The following is a 20372-nucleotide window of genomic DNA, read 5'->3' as shown; positions in this document are numbered from 1 at the left end:
CATTGGAAAGCTGAATTCGGTCAATTCCACCACAGCAAGTACTTCACACTATCCACCAACCAGAGAGTCAGCACTGTGATCCTCAAACCATGTTTGCTTGTAGAAAACAGTGACAGCAGCAAGAGCATTACCTGTGCTATTTTTTCCCTTCCAGATCTCACATAGTGTATCTAATTGATGGGTCTTAGTTTGCATCCAGGTTTTATCTGCAAGGGAGGTTTCTTAAGCTCTCTAGCCTCTGCAGTATAAGCAATCTCCCTAGAATAAGGTAGAAATAAAAGATGGGAGTCATTTGACAATCTCATGTTCAAAAGAAGAGCTCGTGGGGACTAAACACTGTATTTGTTTTCTATAGCTGCGATAATAAATTACCACAAACTAAGAGGCTTCAAACAACACACTTCATTATCTCACACTTTCCATGGGACAGGAGTCCAGGTGTGGCTTAGTTGAGTCACCAGGCTGCAATCTGGGTGTCAGCAGGCTGCATTCTCAGCAGGGGCTCACCTGGGGAAAGATCTGCTTCCAAGCTTCTTTGGCTTGTTGGTATAATTTTTCTGTGAAATGCATGGTGGCTTGCTTGTTTAAGGTCAGCAAGAAAAAGAGTCTCTGACCTCGGGGAGGGCCCTAGGCCCTCTACTAATGGTTTTCATCTGATGAAGTCAGGCCCCAGTGAGGATAATCTCCCTTTTAGTAGACTCAGACTCAACTGATTTGGGGACCTTAATTATATCTGCAAAGTGCCTTCACTGTTGCCATATTTTATTGGCTAGAAACAAGACATAGGTTTCTCCCATACTCAAGAAGAGTGCATTATACAGGGTGTGACTTCTTGAGGGTCACCTTACAGTGCATCTACCTTATATTCGAAAACTTAGAGGTCAAAATAAGAAGGATAAGCAAGGGAAACTGAGAAAAATGGCCAGTGAGAAAAGGTGGGAAACAAAAGATTGGTGGAGTATGGAAATCAAGTGAAGAAATTGTTCCAACTGTGTCGTATGCCATCCAGAAGTTAAGATGAGAAGATGGGGACCAACAAACTATTGGTTTTGGGAATATGACCTTGACAAAAGAGGCTTCCATGGTGGAACGTAAGCCCAGTAAGTAAAGAAGCAGAGACACTGAGTATAGGCAATTCTTTTAAGGAATTTTTCTGTAAAGGGAAGCAGAAAGATTAGGTGGTAGTTGGAGGAGATTTGGAGTCAAGGGAGGATTTTTTAAAAAAATGATGTTTGTTTGCTAGTAGGAAAGATTCAATGGAGAGAGAAAAATTGAACATACAAAAAAGGAATGGGTAACTGCAGGAACGGGAGATGCAGGTGGAGTCCAGGGCACAAGTAAGGAAAAGCCAAGTATCTGAACAGGAAGAGACGTAGGAGGGGGCAGATCTGATGGTGAGAATCTCCTCTGCTGCTTATATTTTTCTGAGAGAAATAGGAATCACGGTTGATGAAGCTGTGGGAGGAGGATGGAGTTCTGAGGAGGAGCAAAATAGGCTGGGAAAGTCAAAGAACAAATTGAGTAGGAAAATGCAGGATTGCGGAGCAGCACTGAGGCTCGCTTAATGTTGGAGGGCAGCATAAGCATGTTTTTCCTGAGACACATTTAGATTCTCAAGCAAGGAGCAGACAAGGTGAACAGGGGACTGTTACCAGAGTTGGGACTTTTTTTCAGGATTACATAATGGAAGTCTGAGAGGCTAGGAAAGGTAAGAGCTTATGTGAAGGAGTAATTATAATGAAGGACCATGGAATCTAAGCCAGGCAAGGAGGGAATGGAACCTGAAGGATGGAGATAAACGGTGAAAAGCCAGTAGCTTTAAATGAACAAAGAACCAGTGGAGTAGAATGATTTTTTGAGTACCAGGGGGAGTGGGATGCTTGAACTAAAAATAACTGAGGGGATGCAGTTGTTGTAAATGACAAGGTCTTCAGCTAACCATGGAGGATAGTGGCTGAAGGGGACTAGTAGGAAACCAGATCTCTGGGAACAAAGAGGCTGTGAAATGGAGAGGTGGGATTGATATTGAAATACATAGAGATATTGAAATCACTAGGAATAATGCCAAAGGAACACAGGAGAGAAAGACAGTAAACCTTGTGTTGACATCTCCAAGAAATGTGTGGTAGTGACCAGGAGGACAAGAGAGGACCACAGCAAGGAGGCCTTGAGGAGGATGTACAGTCTGATGGCATGAGCTTCCAAGCAACTGATGGGGAGATCGAGGAAGGGACAGTGGTTTGGAAGTGACGGCAAGGGGCAAGGAGGACATCTGCATCACTTCTGGTCCAGTGGGACATGGTAGGTGAGAGAAAACTGGCTACCACTCACGAGAGCCGAAGGGAATTCAGTGTACACAGGGGAAAGCCAGGTTGCCCCTAGGGCTGGAGGGTGAAAGGACAAAGGACTGTTCAGAGAGGAGTTGGAGGGGATCTGTCTAATGACAGAGGGACATGAGAATTTGAGTCAGAAAATTTGACTTGGGAGGCTTTGGATATCTTAAGGTCAGTGGGATAAATATTTAAGACAAGATGGGGTGCCCTGGTGGCTGCTTATGGGAGGCGGTAATTAATTCTGATTATCCTTGGAACTTAATTGTTAGGCAATTCTTAGGTAAGGAGAGAACAGGAATTAAATTCATTGGAATCCAGTTAATCCAATAATGCTATTCATCCTTCTTCTTTACCAACTCAAATCCCCTCTTCCAATCCACGATGATTCTGTCTTGATTGAGGTCCTCCCTAGTTCTTCCTGGGACTATTACGGCTGCCTCCTAACTGCTCTCTTGCTGACCTCACCCCTCTCCAATCCATCCTCCATGTTTCTGCTGGAGTGTTCTTTGTCAATTATTAATTAAATGCAGTGCACCTCTCTTCTCCCTCCACTGATGGCTTTCCTAATGCTTCAAGATGAGACCCAAACTCCGTAGCTTGGAAAGGGCCCTCTGGGAGAAGACCGTTGTCCTGCTTGTGGCCTCATGGGCCCATCTTCCCCCACAAGGTCATGCTGTTCTCTTTGTCTGCAAGGTTCAGCTCCCTCTTTCTCACTTAATTATCTTGCGTTTATTCTTTTAAGATATAATTCAAATCTCTGAAAGAGTATACAAGAAACCGGTGGTCCTGATGGTCCCTGAGAAGGGAAACTGGGCAGCTCGGTGGGGGTAGAAGGGAAATTTCTCACAGCATGCCCTTTCATACATTTGGAAGTTTATATTATATGAATGTATTACCTCATTTCCAAAAATAATGGAATTTAAAAAATTTTTAGAGCATCAGATGGACCAAAAAAGATAGAGGCAAACGTTTCCTTCTCTGTGGAGTCTTCCTAAGTCGACACTCACCTCCCCTGAGCCATCACTGTGCCTCCCACATTCCTCTGCCAGTTTTATCACCTTACATTGTAATTATCTATAAATGAGCAAACAGTCTCAGCATCCTCACAGCCTAGAAGCTCCTTGAGGGAAGGGGCTTTATCTCATTCACTTGTGAATCTCCTGCACCTTGCACACCCTGGTACACAGGAAGTGCTCATAAATGTTTGTTGGATTCACAAATGACTATAATTTCTGCACAGAAGGGAAGCAAAGGATATGTCAGCATTCCCTTTTATGTCACAGTTGAAGAAAATGAGGCCCAGGGAAGTTACGTATTAAGCCTTTCATGACTTGTAGCAGTGTCCATTGAGAACCTAAACTTTTTGAGTCCATTTTTGGCATTAGAATAAGTTATAAGACATTCACTGTAAGATAGCAGACATTCTATCCATAAGTGGATTATATCTGCTTATTTTGACCTGAGGTCCTGAATTTTTCAGGAAGTTTCTGATTCCAGTAAACTGCTAGTTTAACCTCCAAAGAACACTTTCACATATCATGGTTCTCAATTTGGGTTTGGAAAACATATATGCTAAGTAGCTTGTAGGCCAGGCTCATACTAACAGAGAACTCAGAGGGAAATCTTGTGGCAGTTTTCTTCATCTTAAAAAAGCTGTGTTTGTGTTATTGTTTTCCTGAAACAAATAAATGTGGCAGACATAGCTACACATGGTGCCTTTAGAGATAAAAGGATAGCAGAGGAAAAAGTGCTTGCCACAACTCCAAGCTCAGTTCTCATTTGTAAGCATTTGCTGAATGCCCGAGGTATTCAACATAGGGACCAATGGCATTGTATTTTACAGAAGAACTGTGTTTTTCTATGTAAAGTATTTGTGTTAATGATTACCCAGATCAGATTTTAAGCACCCTGAGGAGATCTTCTGTAGTCTTCAAGACCAATGGTCTTCAAACATTTTTACCTACATACCCCTCTGGAAAAACTTAGAAAAACTTGTATCCCTTCCACATTTTTATGTTGCCACCTACAGTATAATTTTTCATCACAAGTTTGCAAAGGGTGTAATTTCCAGTGAATTGCAATTCATGGTATTTTAAAATAAAGCTGTTAACTCACTCTTTTAAATTTATCCCAAAGAATCTAAATCCCACAGTGATTTGTTACCTAACATTATTCATTTTAAATACACATGAACCAGCTCTTCTTTAACAGTCAGGAAATTTACACTGCTCCCTTTTCTTCCCAAAAATGCATATTTTCACTGCATTTCCATGTAGAATGATATCATGTTGCATATGTTCATGCTTGAAAAACCTTTATTGATCATCATATCACTCATTACAACAGATACTGTAATTAACATATTTATATAATTTTACTTTCCTGTGACTTTAAAGTTTGAGATGTTAAAAATGTCTCTGGGTGGGGGTATCACTATAATTATTAGTAGCACACAATTGATCAGACAGTAGCCATATTACAAATTGATGAATGTTTTTAAACATAAAAATAAAATGTTATTGAAAATGTATCTGTTGATTATATGGAAGGGCCTTTTTCTTTTCCAGTGTATTGGTGGATGAATATTATTTATAGCTAGAAGGAGACAGAGTTCTCCCCAATTCTCCTCATGTGTTTGATGTTGTCTTTATAGATATAAATGCTAAAGTACTTCATTCACAGAAATGAGTAGATGGGAGCGGGAAGAATTTGTTGCCCCAGTGTTTTTCAATTCCGTGAACTCCTTTCAAATATACACCAAATACCATGCAATGATCTATGATTTAAATTCTTTTTAATGCTCTGTCAGGTGACAATTTTGTTCCCCAGTCATTACAGCCATTCCCTTTCTCAGCACCAGCACGGGCTTCTACTTTCCCTGTGTTTTGTGCACCTGGGACAATGCACCCCAGTAAGATGTGGGGTCTGGGGGAAGGATGACTTTTTGTCAAGTGAGGAAATGGCAGTTGTGAAAGGGAGATGGAAAAGAGGCCGCAAGCACGTTCTCAGGCAGATGGATTTTAGGAAAGTGTACAAAGGAAAGGAAGGTAGAGGATGTGGAATTGACTCTCTTGAAACTATCCATGCTCTGCACCACTCAGAGGAGAGCCTTCGTGTACCTTGTGGCGGGGTGGGGGAGGTTAGGGAAGAGTTAGGGAGGTTAGGGAAGAGTTAGGGAGGTTAGGGAAGAGTAGGGGGCCTAAGGAAGGGTTGGAGGAGTGGACAGTGGGAGGAGCAGTTTACCCAGTTTGAAGATTCCCATTTCTTAATCATCAGTGGTTTGAACAGAAATGCCTGGAGAGCAACAGAGATTAAGGCAGTCCTACCCAGATTGGTATCAAAATGGTGGCTAAGAGGAGAGCTCTGTGAGCCCCATCTCTCACATTGACTTGCCGTGTATATAATCTTGTGCAAATTATTTAACCTCTTTCTGTTTAATTCCTCATCTGGAAATAAAGGTAATAATGATACCTCCTACTTCCATAGGGTTGTTAATATGTAAAGCACTTAGAACAGTGCTTAACAAGTGGTAATTACTCACTAAAACACTAATATTACTACTAGGAAATGATTGTATATAACATAAAAATTAGGAAAATAACTCCCCAAATAATTTAACATATGGTCTTTACTTTGCTAGTACCTCAGCTAACTAGTTTAATTTATAAACTAGATGAAGAAAGTGTAAGTTTCCACACCAAGCATGTGGCAGAGCTAAGATTCTTAGCCAGATTTTTACTGTCAACAACCATGCTATACTGCCTCTTGAAAAACATATGAAACAAAAATAAATGAAATAGGAGGTATAGGAGCTGTAAAATTATTCTTTCTAGATCAAAGCAGCATATGTTAAGCAAAGTTTATAATATGCTTATTTCCAGAGTGGCAAGAAGTGCTCAGTGTGTTCTTTCCTCACCTTCTATAACCACAGCAATTCCTGTTGTTTCCATTTAGGATACTTCCCCCCCCCACACACACACACACTTATTACTAAATATATCATCCAAATTTGGTGCTAGAGGTTCAGGGGCTTTGCCTTGTTACAGTTACTGGGGCTTCAGGCAGATCATGTTCAACAGCTTTATCTTTGTTAAATGAGAATCAGAGTTTTCTTCCCCACTATTATTTTATTTCTCCAGCATTTCTAATGGTCCCCACCCCCACCTCATTCTAAATTTGAGCCTTATCTTTGATAGCATATACAATAAGCTGAAAAACACAACAAAGAGCTTGAAAACCCTCATCGGAATATCATCGACTTCAGGAACAGCTGCTAAGATAAAATAAATCCAAGAGAGCCCGCAACCAGAAGGCAATTGCTTTTCTTCTTAAAGGGACATGCAGGCAGATTCACATATGATTTTGTTTTAAGCTGTTACTTTAAATCAGTATTATATTTTAATTGACATTAAGATTTTTCAAACCTGAAATTTTATGTGAGAGTTTTAGAGAATTCTATTCCACTATACTTCAATTCGGGGTATTATTTGGTGACATCACTGATAGAGATTTACAAAGTAGAAAATAAAATCCACCAGGAACCAAGCCTCCAGATTTCTTCTTCACCGAGAATGCACTTTGACTAGTGCAATATAAATAATAAAATCAAATGGAAATTTATAAACAAGATAAAATTGACTTGTCAATTGCAGTATAAAAAGATAGAAACTAGCCGGGCGCGGTGGCTTACGCCTGTAATCCTAGCTCTCTGGGAGGCTGAGGCGGTCGGATTGCTCGAGGTCAGGAGTTCAAAACCAGCCTGAGCAAGAGCGAGACCCTGTCTCTACTATAAATAGAAAGAAATTAATTGGCCAACTAATATATATAGAAAAAATTAGCCGGGCATGGTGGCCCATGCCTGTAGTCCCAGCCACTTGGGAGGCTGAGGCAGAAGGATTGCTTGAGCCCAGGAGTTTGAGGTTGCTGTGAGCTAGGCTGACACCACGGCACTCATTCTAGCCTAGGCAACAAAGCGAGACTCTGTCTCAAAAAAAAAAAAAAAAAAAAAGATAGAAACTGTTTGATTGATTGCGACATCTTAGCCTTCTGTAGTGCGATTCCCTCTACAGAAAGCTCTTCATTAAAATCATGCAGTGCATGCTATCTGGGGGATGGCCATGCTTGTTGGGGGTGCAAAGGAAATTTATGCAACCAAAGCATTTGTAGCCCTGTAATACTCTGAAATTAAAAAAATAATAAAAAAAATTGTTGCACAAAAGTCTGGTTTTAAATGATGATAGGTAAAACTCTTTTAAGGAAATCCAGCATATTAAAATATGATCTTATAGAATAAATGACAAAGAGGCTATTTGTTCTACAAGGGCATCACTCATCATACAAAAAGAATTATCATAATTTCCTTTTAAACATCTAGTTTCACTAGGACCTTTAGAATATGATTTGATTCATAAATACATTATTTACACATGATATTTTCTGGAATATATCTATTACATAAAGCAAGCACTAGCAAGAAAACATAGGGTTGTGGCCTGAAAATTTCACAACAGCAATAAATTGTTTTGTGAAGAATTATTTTTACCAATATGCTTTAAGTTTTTCCTGGCCTAATTAAATTAGTAAAGAAAGAAGATATTTATAAAAATGTTCACATCTTATATATATATATATTTATAATACAAAGTATGAACAATCCCACATTTTTCCTATTTCTTATTTAATTATTCCATTCAATCAGTGCTCTGTAAATACATTGTAGACTTCATTTCTCGATGACTATTTTTTCTCACTTGATTGTTTTCACTTGTGATATACTTAAGCATATTTGTACCAACAAAATGAAATATCACACCCTCAGGTCACTTCAAGAGAGTCCTTTTCTTAGTATACTGTTAGACAGGATGCTTTAGGCTGCAAGTAACCTAACTAATACTGGCTTAGACCACAAAGCATTTATTGTTTACCAAACAGAATACCCAGAGGAAGGTGGTCTCAGGTTGGTTTGGGAGCTCAGAGATGTCAACATGGACCCAGGTGGCTGAGCCAAGATTTCAGGCCAGGTAATCTAACTCAAATACCTCTGATACACTCTACTTCTCTCCTATAGTATTTATACTGTCACTATTCTGTCTCCCTAGGAGACTATGAGTTCCTGTTGTGGGAAGAGAGCTTCTTTTACCTTGTATTCTTCAATGTTTGGGACACAGTCATCATTCAATAAATATTCATCAAATCATTGAGGTTAATTTCAAACAGGAGGAGGGAAACTGGGACTAAATGAAATAGAAGGGTACTTAGGTACAAAATTAAATCAGTTAAAACTATTCAAGTTAACACTGGATCTTTGTGCTCTCTAATTCTTAAACAGATTTTAGTACGATTAGAAAACACTTTGGGTCAATTATAGTCCCCCACTTCATTTGAGCATCCTTTGTTGGCTGAGCAAGACTCTGGGTTTAATTTGCAAGTTTAGAAGAGTAGACTGAGCTAAATAGCTCTGTATGAGAAAGCTTTAGAGGCTGACTAAAGTCAGCAAGGTTAGCTTTGTGTGTGTGTGTGTGTGTGTGTGTGTGTGTGTGTGTGTGTGTGTGTGGTGTTTACTGGAAGGAAAGAGAGGATTGAGCAGAAACAAGGTGGCTGGAGGAGAGACCCGAGAGGAAATATGTTTGGTGGTGACTTTTTAAAAACTGAAATGTTATAGGATGTTTGATGAGACATCCCGCAAATTTTTAATACAATTGTAATAGTCATATTATACTCAGTATGGCTGGATACTGGAGAAGATGAGTTTGTGTCAAGAACTTGAGTTAACATGGTTGAAGTGTTATATCAGAATTTAGGATAGTCTTCCTGAATGTTCAAGATGATTATCTAGTGTGTGTGTGTGCATGTATGCATACACAAACCCCCACATTTTCCACGTGTGCACACTGCATTTACTAAGGTTGGTATGCCTCTCTCTTGAAAACAGTTTGAAAACTACTCTGGTTGGTGCCTGACCATGTTTCTATGATAGTACCTTATCAACTGCTTGAGTGATTTATGAATAATCAAGTTTTGCATGGCATAGTTTTAAATTAATAAATCATGTTTAGTACAAACGAAGAGCTGGGAACCAAAGTGTTAGCGCGTGATAAATTCATCAGGTGTTCTTACTCAGAGTCCTTTCAAAAGAACTGGTAGGGCAAAACACTCAGCAAATCAGACAGAAATCTAAAGCACTAAGAATGGAACACCAGGAGAACAGAACACCCAGTCGTTTGTCCACTGATCTGTGTGTTTGTGAGTGACAGGGTGAGGTGGGGTAGGGTGTGGGGAAATGGCAGGAGGGAGGAGAGACAGTTTGCTTTTCTGGGGGTTTTCACCTGGGTGGAGGTGGGAGGAACAGTGAACAGCAGTGGTCTGTTTTTCCTGCAAACTCAGCCAGCACCTTGTAAGTGACATGCACTATCATTTCAACTACTACTACTGGCCTAAATCCAAAGGGATTGGCCAGAAAAAAATCATCTTTGGAAATACATCATGATGCACAGATTCACTCAGATGGCCAGAGGAGCCAAGCCCAACTCAGTTTAAGGCCATGTTTTAGAAGTCAGAAAGTAGAGCTGGTGGTCTGGTCTCTGTGCTTTTTAACTTGTAGGACTATTCCCAGGCTTGCAGAGTAAATACTGCCCCAAGGCCCTTGTCCACTTTCTTTTCTTCCATGGAGTTCTCCCTGATAATTCTAGCCCACTGGGAAGACTCCTGGTCCTTGGACTCTGTCCCATACTATTTTGCAGTTAATTACAAACAGCCTTAAATTGATCTTGTGAATAAAATGAGGCCACAGATATGCAGTGCCTCACACAGTATCCAGCAAGACTTCATTTATCCATCCTGTCATCTCCGGAAAGGTAGTCCTGGCCAGAACACGGGATTAATGAAAGCTGGGATGACTCAGCCCATATTCTCATCTGTTATAGCATACAGGCCCTAACAAGAAATGTTCTCTCCCAGATCCAGAAATTGTTGGTGTTGTTGAAATAACCCAGATGGTATGCATTACAGAAGAAAGCCTTTATAAATGGGTCCTTTATTATCCACATTTGAATTTGCACGTTAGTATAGCTGCATGGCCTGAATGCTTGTTGGGGTTTTTGAAACACTTGTTTCTGAGGAACACATATGAGTAGAATAAGGGGTCGGTTATTAACTGAATACATACTCAAATCAGAACCTATTTATTTCAGCAGAATTAAAATATTTTAAAGTCACAATAATACATATTCGTAAAAATTCATATATAACAGAAGTTAATAAAATGTAAAGCAAGTGTTCCTTTCCTCCTGTCCACCTCCCTCGCAGTCTCACTAATCAGTTTGGTTATCAATCTACCAGTGCAGGCACAGAGGGGCTGGGGCTGCAGAAGTGAATGTAACCAACAGGGTCCCTGCCTTCACGGGGCTTATGTTTGAATGGGAGGAGAAAGCCACCAAACAAGGGAACAAACAAAAGAAATAAAACCAATCCTGGGAAGGTCACTTTATGTATGGAGGTGGGATCTGAATGATGAAAAGAATCAGAGTCTTGTGCCTGTATGGGAAGAGCCTTCCAGGCAGACCGACTGGCAAGTACAAAGGGCCAAGGGACCAGAAAGGGGGCCTCTATGGCTGGCACTTTGTGTGCCATAGCGAGAGTTCTGGGAGGGGCCAGATCACACCAGGCAGGACTGAGTGGAAAGTTCAATTTCATATTAAATATAAGGCGAGACCACTGAAGGTTCTTAAAGTTGGGGGTGAGTAGGGTGTTAGAATCTGATTTTCATTTTTGAAAGACGATTCTGTGTAATAGAAGTCTTTAGGTTGGAAGAAATTCATTCACATGTACACACAGATATAGAAACAAATAAATATTATTTTTTTATTTTTTAACACAAAATAGTGATATATAGTGCTTATTCTGTAACTTAGTGGTGTACATTTTTAGAACTTCTCTTTGAAATTATGTTCACAGTCAAGTCTGTTGTCTATCTTAGAAAATCAAACACATTTTTCTGATGTTTCCCTACCCATCCAAATGCAGTTAACTTAGTAGGAAAATACAGGTCTGGCATTGAACATTTTTTTCTTTTCTTTTCTTTTCTTTTCTTTTCTTTTCTTTTCTTTTCTTTTCTTTTCTTTTCTTTTCCTTTCCTTTCCTTTCCTTTCCTTTCCTTTCCTTTCCTTTCCTTTCCTTTCCTTCCTTTTCTTTTCTTTTCGTCTCACTCTGTTGCTCTGGCTAGAGTGCCGGGGCATCAGCCTAGCTCACAGCAACCTTAAATTCCTGGGCTCAAGCAATCTTACTGCCTCAGCCTCCCAAGTAGCTGGGATTACAGGCATGCGCCATCATGCCCAGCTAATTTTTTCTATATATTCTTAGTTTTCCAGATAATTTCTTTCTATTTTTAGTAGATACAGGTTGGGGGGTGGTCTTCACTCTTGCTCAGGCTGGTCTTGAACTCCTGAGCTCAAACAATCCGCCTGCCTCAGCCTCTCAGAGTGCTACGATTACAGGTGAGAGCCACCATGCCTGGCTAACATATTTCTTTAGAATGTGTTCATCAGATTTGGCTCTGAATGACTTTTGGATTTGCCCAAAAATCATATTTATTCTCAAAAAAATTATTTTCAACAAATTCAGTGCCAACTGATGTGATACCTTTTGAGTAACATCATTAGAATATGTATAAAGCCTGCTAAAATGCTTACTTTGAAATGGAAAACACTTACTGGAATTTATAAATTTATTTAGTCACCAAATAATTATTAATCACCAACCACAAAGTATCAGGCAGTGGCGATATATTGATGAACAAAGCAGACAAAATCTCTTTTCCTGTTGAGCTTACATTCTAGTGGAAGTAGACAGACCAAACAAGCAATCAAAATAAGTAAATTATATATTATGGTTGAAGACTGTGTAAGAGCAAGGTAAGAGAGATTTGGAAAGCTGGAAGGAGATTCCAATTTTAAGTAGTGTTGTCATACTGGGCGGGCCTCACAAAGATGGTGACATTTGAGCAGACTTGAAAGGGGAAGGGTAAGTCATATAGATACTAAGGGGAAGAACATTTAAACACAGGGAACAGCCAGCCAGTGCAAAGGTCATGAGGCAAGAAAGTGCCTGGCAAGGTAGAGGACCAGGGAGGTGGCTAGTGGTTAGTTGAGTGGTTAGTTTACAGGATTGTAGGACATGAGGTCAGAGAGGAAAGGAGGTGGAGGGCAGGCCATAAGAACATTGTAGCCATGGTAAGAATTTTGGCTTGAACACTGAATGAGGTGAGGCAAAGCAGAGAAGTGACATGGTCTGACTTGTTTTAAAAGAATTTCTCTGACCACTATGATATAAATAGACTATAGAGGAGCAGAGGTGGAAGTTTTGATGTGTTTTAGGCAACTACAACAGCAGCAGCAGCAAAGCACTTTGTAGTCACCTCCCCTTAATTTTGAACAAGAAGGAAAAGCAGCCAAAGAGTAAAGCATTTTTTTAAAAAAACATTCCAAATCACATCTTTCCTCTTTATCTTTTGTTACCATGCAAAGTTCTATTAAATCCAATTTCTTTTAATTCTGGGCTAAAAACGTCCTGAGACTATTTCAGGCTGAAGCTAAATTGTTTATTTTGTCCTCTATATCAGACAGGATCTTCTTGGTTGCAAGTGACTGAATACCTGACCCAAAATGGCTTAAGCAATAGGCCATTTACTCTCTCATATGATGAGTAGTCTAGAGAGATGCAGAGCCAGGGTAGGTTAACTTAGCCACTCAGTGACATCTGGGTTCTGGGTGGCCTTTTTTCTATAGCCATACCTTGGAGATATTGCAGGTTTGGTTTCAGATCACTACAATAAAGCAAATAGTGCAATAAAGTGAGTCACACAATATTTTGGTTTCCCTATGTGTGTCAAAGTTATGTTTATACTATACTGTAGTTTGTTAGTGTGCAATAACATGTCTAAAAAATGTACAAACATTAATTTAAAAATACTTTTTTTGCTAAAATATGCTAATGATCATTGGACTCTCTCCTGGTAGAGAGTCTTGTCCTGATGTTGATGGCTGCTGACTGATCAGGGTGGTAGCTGCTGAAAGTTGGGGTGACTGTGGCAATTTCTTAAAACAATAAAGTTTGCCACATCAACTGACTCTTCCTTTCACAAAAGATATCTCTGCTGTATGTGATAGTTTGATAGCCTTTTATCCACAGAACTTTTTTCAAAATTGGAAGCAATCCTCTCAAACACCTGCCACTGCTTTATCAACTAAGTTTATGGAATGTCCTAAATCCTTTGTTGTCATTTGAACGATGTTTGCAGCATCTTCACCAGGAGTAGATTCCATCTTAACACACCACTTTCTTTGCTCATCCATAAGAATCAACTCCTCATCTGTTCAAGGTTTATCATGAGATCACTGTAAGTCACTCACAGCTTCAGACTTTACCTCTAATTCTAGTTCTCTTGCTATTTTCACCACCTCTGCAGTGAATTCCTCCATAGAAGTCTTGAACTCCTCAAAGTCATCCATGAGGTATGGAATCAATCTCTTCTAAACTCCTGTTAATGTTGGTATTTTAACCTCCTCCCCCAAATCATGAATGTTCTTAATGGCATTTAGAATAGTGAATTATTTCCAGAAGGTTTTCAATTTACTTTGCTCAGATCCATCAGAGGAATCACTATCTATGGAAGATACAGCCTTATGAAATGCATTTCTCTACCTTCTGAACCTGTTTCAAAAAAAGAAAATATTTTTCAAATATTAAGGCTTGAAACTCAAAATTACTCCTTGATCCATTGGCTGCAGAAAGGATGTTGTGGTAGCAGTGATGGAAACAACATTAATCTCCTTGCACATCTCCATCAGTAAGAACTCTTGGGTGACCAGGTACATTGTCAATGGGCAGTAATATTTTTAAAGGAATCTCTTTTACTGAGCAGCAGGTCTCAACAGTAGGCTTAAAATATTCAGTAAACCATGATGAAAACAGATATGCTGTCATCTAGGCTTTGTTTTTCCATTTACAGAGCAAAGGCAGAGTCAATTTGGCATAATTTTTAGGAGCCCTAGTTTTTTTTGAATGGTAAATGAGCATTGTCTCTAACTTAAAGTCACCAGCATCATTATCCCCTAACAAGAGAGTCAGCCTGTCCTTTGAAGCTTTGAAGCCAGGCATTGACTTCTCTCTAGCTACGAAAGTCCTAGATGGCATCTTCTTCCAGTAGAAAGCTGTTTTGTCTACGTTGAATCTGTTGTTTTGTGTAGCCAGCTTCATTAATTATCTTAGCTAGATCTTCTGGATAACTTGCTGCAGCTTCTACATTGGCACTTGGGGCTTCACCTTACACTTTTATGTTATGCAGATGACTTCTCTCCTCAAACCTCTTGAACCAAACTCCGCCAGCTTGAAGCTTTTCTTCTGCAGCTTTCTCACCTCTCTTAGCCTTCACAGAATTGCATAGTTAGGGCCTTGCTCTGGGTAGGCTTTGGCTTAAGGGAATGTTTTGGCTTGTTTGATCATCTATCCAGACCACTGAAACTTTCTCCATATGAGCAATAAGATTGTTCTGCTTTTTTGTCATGCATCTGTTCAAGGGGGTATCACTTTTAATTTTCTTCAGGAACTTTTCCTTTGCATTCACAACTTGGCTATTTGGCATGAGAAGCCTATCTTTTTTTATTTCAGCATATTATGGGGGTACAAATGTTTAGGTTACGTATATTGCCCTTGCCTCCCTCTCCCCTCGAAGCCTACCTTTTGACCTGTCTTGACTTTGGACGTGCCTTCCTCACTAAGCTTCACCATTTATAGCTTTTGATTTAGAGTGAGAGACATGTGACTCTTTCCTTCCCTTAAACTATTAATGGCCACTGTAGAGTTATTGATTGACCTGATTTCAATATCATTGTCTCAGAGAATAGGGAGGCCTGAGAAGAGAGAGACGGAGGACTGGTCAGTCAGTGGAGCGGTCAGGACACACACAACAGTTCTCTGTCTTATCAGGGTATGGTTTGTGGCATCCCCAAACAATTACAATAGGAATATCAAAGATCACTGATCACAGAACACTATAACATATATAATAAAAATGAAAAATGTTTTAAAAATATTGCAAGAATTACCAAAATGTCACACAGAGACAAAAAGTGAGCACATGCTGTTGGAAAAATGGTTTGGACAGTCTTACTTGATCTAAGGTTGCCACAAACCTTCAATTTGTAAAAAAATCCAGTATCAGTGAAGTGCAATAAAGCAAACTATAATAAAATGGGTATGCCTGTATTTTTCTTGCTTTTCTCTCATGGTTTTAGGATATGCCACTGTAGCTCCAAACATATGGAAGATGGCCAAGGCAAGCAGGAAAAGACTTCTCCCTATGGACTGTCAGGATAAAACCCTTTCTCTCAAGCTCCCCACTCCCCACTTCACATCATGTACTGACCAGAATTAGGTCACATGCTCAGCCTCTCAGGCCAGTCACTGACAAAGAGGGACAGAATACCAAGACAGATTTAGACCAGTGGTTCTCAAAATATAATCTGCAAAACTCAGGGGCTGGGGGGTGGTGTCCCCAAGACCCTTTCAGGGACTCTGCAAGGTCAAAACTATTTTTTATTATACTACCAGGATGTCACTTGCCTTTTTCACTCTGTCTCTCATGAGTGTATAGTGGAGTTTTCCAGAGGCTACTGAAATAGTGCAACAGTGTGAATGTAGAAGCAGATATGAAAGTCTGAATTCCTTCTATGAAGCTGAGCATTAAAGATATGTACAAAATTTTAAAGTAATACCATTCTTTCTACTTTATTGGAAATATAAAAATGTGCCATTTGTGATAAGTCATTTTTGTTATTTATGATTATGTTTTTTAAATAATATTTTTAAATTTCTCAGTATTAATTTCTAGTCTAATAAATATCAACAGATATAACCCATATAAACAAAAGCTCTTTAGGGCCCTCAATAATTTTATGAGCAGAAAAGGATCCTGAGACCAAAAGATTGAGAACCACTGGTTTATTCAGACAGATCTGATTCATCCCTAAGGCTGCTGGGGATGGGATTAAACTTTCCAGAGCTCTCCTCAGCTTGACCCAAACCTTTTAAAAATATGATAGTGGTAAGATCGCAACAGGGTGGGCCAGATGTTGCTATTGAATTGATTGATCTTAACTCTTCTAGCTAACCAAAGAATGAGCTCTCCCTTTTTGACTCTTGGAGGTGAAATGGTCAAAATGAAGCCTTAAGTGGTATTTCAAAGAAAAACTGTCATATTGTTTGTTTTAGAGACAGGAAGAGGTGTGGTATTTTGGCGGGTGGACAATTGAAATTTCAAAACTCCTCTTGGGAGCAGGGATAATCCCTGATTCTCCAACAGTAGTCTGAGTTAGGGAGCAAGGTAAGCATTGGCAGTAACGTTTTCTCCCTAGCCACCGGCCCAGCGCTGAAAGCTAAAAGTGTCCTTACAATGTGGGGCCCTAACTGGGTTGTTTGGCTGTCAGTCACCCATGGTCAGCAGCAGCCAGTGGGGCCTTCTGATCACTCAGGCCAAAGAAGAAGATTTCCTTGGTCCCGGAAGTTGTCACCATGGCGTGCCCATTTTCCAGGATTGGAGATACCTGCATGTAAATCAAGAGAAGTGCATTCCTCCCTCTCTTTTCTCGTTCTCCTCCCACACAGTTTTAGTTTCAAAGTGCTCCCAGGAACCTCCTAAAAATGCCAGATCTGTTTTTCTCCTTTAGAAAATCCCTTGGGGAGGAAGCTTCAAAGTACACCTTTGTGTTTATAACCCAACTCATATGCCTGTGATTTCTCCATCTGATCTCTTTCCTTTCTCTGGCCTCTTTCCTTCCCTGGAGAATTTTAGGCTGACAGAGAACGGGGGAGGAGCCGGCCTGACCCTGGCCACGGTGCAGCAGGCATACATTTTCTTTGCACATATTTTGCTGAGTGGGTGTGGGACATTTTTGCATAAACTTCTAGTTCACGAGTGCCATTTCTAACCGTTTTTCCTTTGCCTGCTGTCGTCTGCCAAGTCCATTTCTTTGCCCTAATTCTACATGTAACTTTCTCCCGCGTGGGTCCTCTGCATCCCCGATTCCCGACGCTAGAACCTCCCTTCCGTTGGGCCTGACCTAATTCTGGGTGCTTGCTGTTTGGTTTAGTTCTCCACTTTGGCAAACGCACGTGGCTCCTCCGGGAGCTTCAGCTTTGCTCCCAGGACGGGTGTTGGGGTTCAGTGGGGCTCAGCGCACGTACTGTAAAGCAGCGCCAACCCACCCCGCCCCCGCAGAGCCCTGGGCCCCGAACGCTGCAGGCGTCAGGAGGGGGCGGGGAGCAGGCCCGGCCGGGTGAATCACAGGGCGTAACAGGTGCCGCAGCCGCAGCTGCGCCCGCAGCGCACTCGGACTCCGGGGATAAGCTTTTCCTTTTCTCCGGGTGTTTTTGGAGGTGAGGAGGAGACTCCGCAGGCCCCCACCCGACCAATGCAGGCCGCGGTTGTTCATCGCCTAGCAACTGGCGGAGCCAATGGGAGGCGGCCGGGCCCGCGGCGCCGGCGCGCGGGGGCGGGGTGGGAACCTGCGAGGCCGGGAGGCGGCCGCGAGGGGCGGGGCGGAGCCCGGCCGGGGGCGGGGAAGGCGGGAGCCCGCGGCGGAGGAGGGGCCGCCGGCGCGAGGCGCTGCGTCCCGCCGCGCCTGTGCGGGCCCTCGGGGCTGCGGGAGCCGGGCTAGGACGCCGAGCGGTGACTCCCCGCCGCTCCCGGGGGCCGTGACGGTGAGCAGCTTCGCCCCGCGACGGGGATTGTGACGCGCCCGGCCGGGAGGGGGAGAGCAGGGGCGAGGAGGGCGAGCAGGGCCGGCGGGCGGGGGGCGGGGGCGGGCGCGGAGGTGAGCGCCGGCACCTGGCTCGGCGCCCCGCTGCTCGGCGGGAGGCTCCGCACGCCGTTGGGGCCGTTGGCGCTGCGGGCGTGCGTTGACCCGGGCGGCGCCTGCAGGAGGAGGTGGGAGGTAGGTGCCAGCTCGTGGAGGGCTCCCGCCGGTGTTCGCGGCGCGGCGCCCACGGGAGGGCTCCGGCCCAGGGAGCCCCAAACCCTCTCCGGGCTGCAGCGAGGGAGGCGCCTGGCGTGGGATGACGAGCGACGCGGAGACGCGGGGGCGGCGGGCATGGCCAGCGTGGGTCTGCAGTGTCTCTTTAGCAGAGGCTGTTGGGGCGTGCGGTGTTGGGCGATTTGTTAGTGCCAGTGGCGAGAGGCAGTCGTTAAAATGAGTTATTGGGTGGCCCGTGACCGCTGCAGGGGAAGAGAACCCCGATAGTGGTCTCATTAAAAGTCTAGGGGAAGAATTTACATCATCCAAGAAGCAGGCATGTGTGAAAATACTTTGGATTGGAATTGTGTAGTCAACTACAGTAAACCAGATTGTGAGCTCCCTGCACCCCTCTTGAGCCTGTGCTACTCGACCAATGAGGCAAATCACTTGGGCCTAAAGAAATCTGCTAAATAATTTGCTTTTGGCACGTACAATACGGGGATCTTTAGGTTACGGGCCATTTCAGGTCCATAGTTGCAAATGCCAAACCGTCATCACCAGTAACGCTGATAAAGTTCTTGTTGAATCTGAGAGAATTGAGATTTCCCTTATCTGGACCCTGTAATAAGTTAAGGATTAAGAAGAGGCACTCCTGAGAGCATGGTTCAGAGTGTAAGGGTGGGGACTTCTTGAACTTTGAAATTGCTGGACTCACCTAGCGATTCAAAGTAGAGCCTAGGTCTAGAGTTGGCTGTGAATGATGGATGCCCTGGACCCCTTGATGGCTCAGGAGGGATTGGCTTACTGTGGGGTAGAAGAAAATTCTGGCAGCCTTATAATTTGATCAGGAACTGGAAAAGTCTGTATGACCTGACAGATTTAGGAGACTGAATAAAACCTGCAGAGAATTAGAGATCTGGAAAGAAAAGAAATACCTTTAAAGTTTAGCTCAAGCTATCTTGAAATTTAGAAGTTAGAGGCAGAGTTATGAACTTGGATCCAGTGGGCACAACTTACTCTAGTAAATCTTTTATCTTAGCGCTATCATCCTGTAAGTGTAGGAAATTTAGGCTATTCATGCAAAGTAAACAAGAAAGAAAAGCTAATAGCTAATTTGACATTCTGTTCTGCCTGCTGTCAATGAAAGTTTCTCAAATAAAATGGTTCCTTGAGAAGAGGATTAGGAACTGATAGTTAAAATGAAGGCTCTTTTAGTGCCTGGCAGGGCCTTTTCAGCCAAGTCATTTTATGCCCTTTCTTTCCTTCTCTTTCCCCATCTGTACAGTGAAGATAATAAAGCCCTTAGATTAAGTAACATGGGTGAAGTAGCTTGAAGATAACTGCAAAGACTTAGTTATTCTAGGATGAAATGTGAAGATCTCCTCATAACACGTTGTGCCTTGTGACAAGACTTGTTAAAGCACATTATGTTCTAAGCATGCTGAGGCAAATATATGAGACAACTGAAATGTTGCTATTTCACATTGTTTGCCAGAGGCTTTAAGTACATCACAACATCAAGTTCTATACTTGGGATCTATCTCCTAAAACCTGACATAGTTTGTTCTTTTGCCAAAGCTGGCGATGGCACATGTTTTATAAAAGTAGACATTTGAGTGCCTTGCATGTAGTATGCACCTAGAGATAATAAGAAGATGAAAAGACACTGCCCCAGAATTGTGTTTTTAATTCATTTCACATGTTTAAATTGGAACAATTTCAAAGCTTTTGAAGTTTTTTCATGTCTTTCACAGTAACTGTGAGCATGCCTGATTGATTTGATGATTTGCTCTTGACAAAGAGGTTTTGATACTATGTGGGTTTGTTTTATGTCTTTGGTAATGATATGATTAGCTGGTAATGAAGGTACAAGTTATCTTGAATTCCTGAGTTCATGGGATGAGCTAGAGAAGTGCACCATTCATTATTGGTAATGGGAAACAACCTAGAATTGTGCTTTTGATGGTGGGCCAATATTATTTTATATAGTACCAACAGATTTACTGAATTATACTTTAATAATTTATTCTTC

At 41.8% G+C, this 20372-nt stretch overlaps 1 protein-coding gene and 1 long non-coding RNA gene across 5 annotated transcripts in view; one reads left to right on the top strand and one right to left on the bottom strand.

Moving 5' to 3' along the window:
- Positions 1-16315: 16315 nt before the first annotated feature.
- LOC105861791 (uncharacterized) lies at positions 16316-17827 on the bottom strand. Its single transcript, XR_001149720.2, has 2 exons — positions 17447-17827; positions 16316-16930 (listed from the first exon to the last, which is right to left on the bottom strand). It is a non-coding gene; the product is annotated as an uncharacterized LOC105861791 (long non-coding RNA).
- Positions 17828-17928: 101 nt separating this feature from the next.
- SSX2IP (SSX family member 2 interacting protein) overlaps positions 17929-20372 on the top strand; it is a 43479-nt gene continuing 41035 nt past the window's right edge. For 3 of the 4 annotated variants that reach the window (XM_075999693.1, XM_075999690.1, XM_012747574.3), the window contains exon 1: positions 17929-18086. The gene's annotated coding sequence lies outside the window, so the exon portion shown is untranslated. Of the gene's footprint in view, positions 18087-18161; positions 18320-20372 lie in introns of those variants that run through there. The other variant, XM_012747573.3, reaches the window with a different exon arrangement.

This window comes from Microcebus murinus, chromosome 2 (assembly GCF_040939455.1).
Source record: "Microcebus murinus isolate Inina chromosome 2, M.murinus_Inina_mat1.0, whole genome shotgun sequence".
NCBI lineage: Eukaryota > Metazoa > Chordata > Mammalia > Primates > Cheirogaleidae > Microcebus > Microcebus murinus.
Note: the sequence above shows the minus strand (reverse complement) of the source record. Positions and strands in the feature narration are given on the sequence as shown.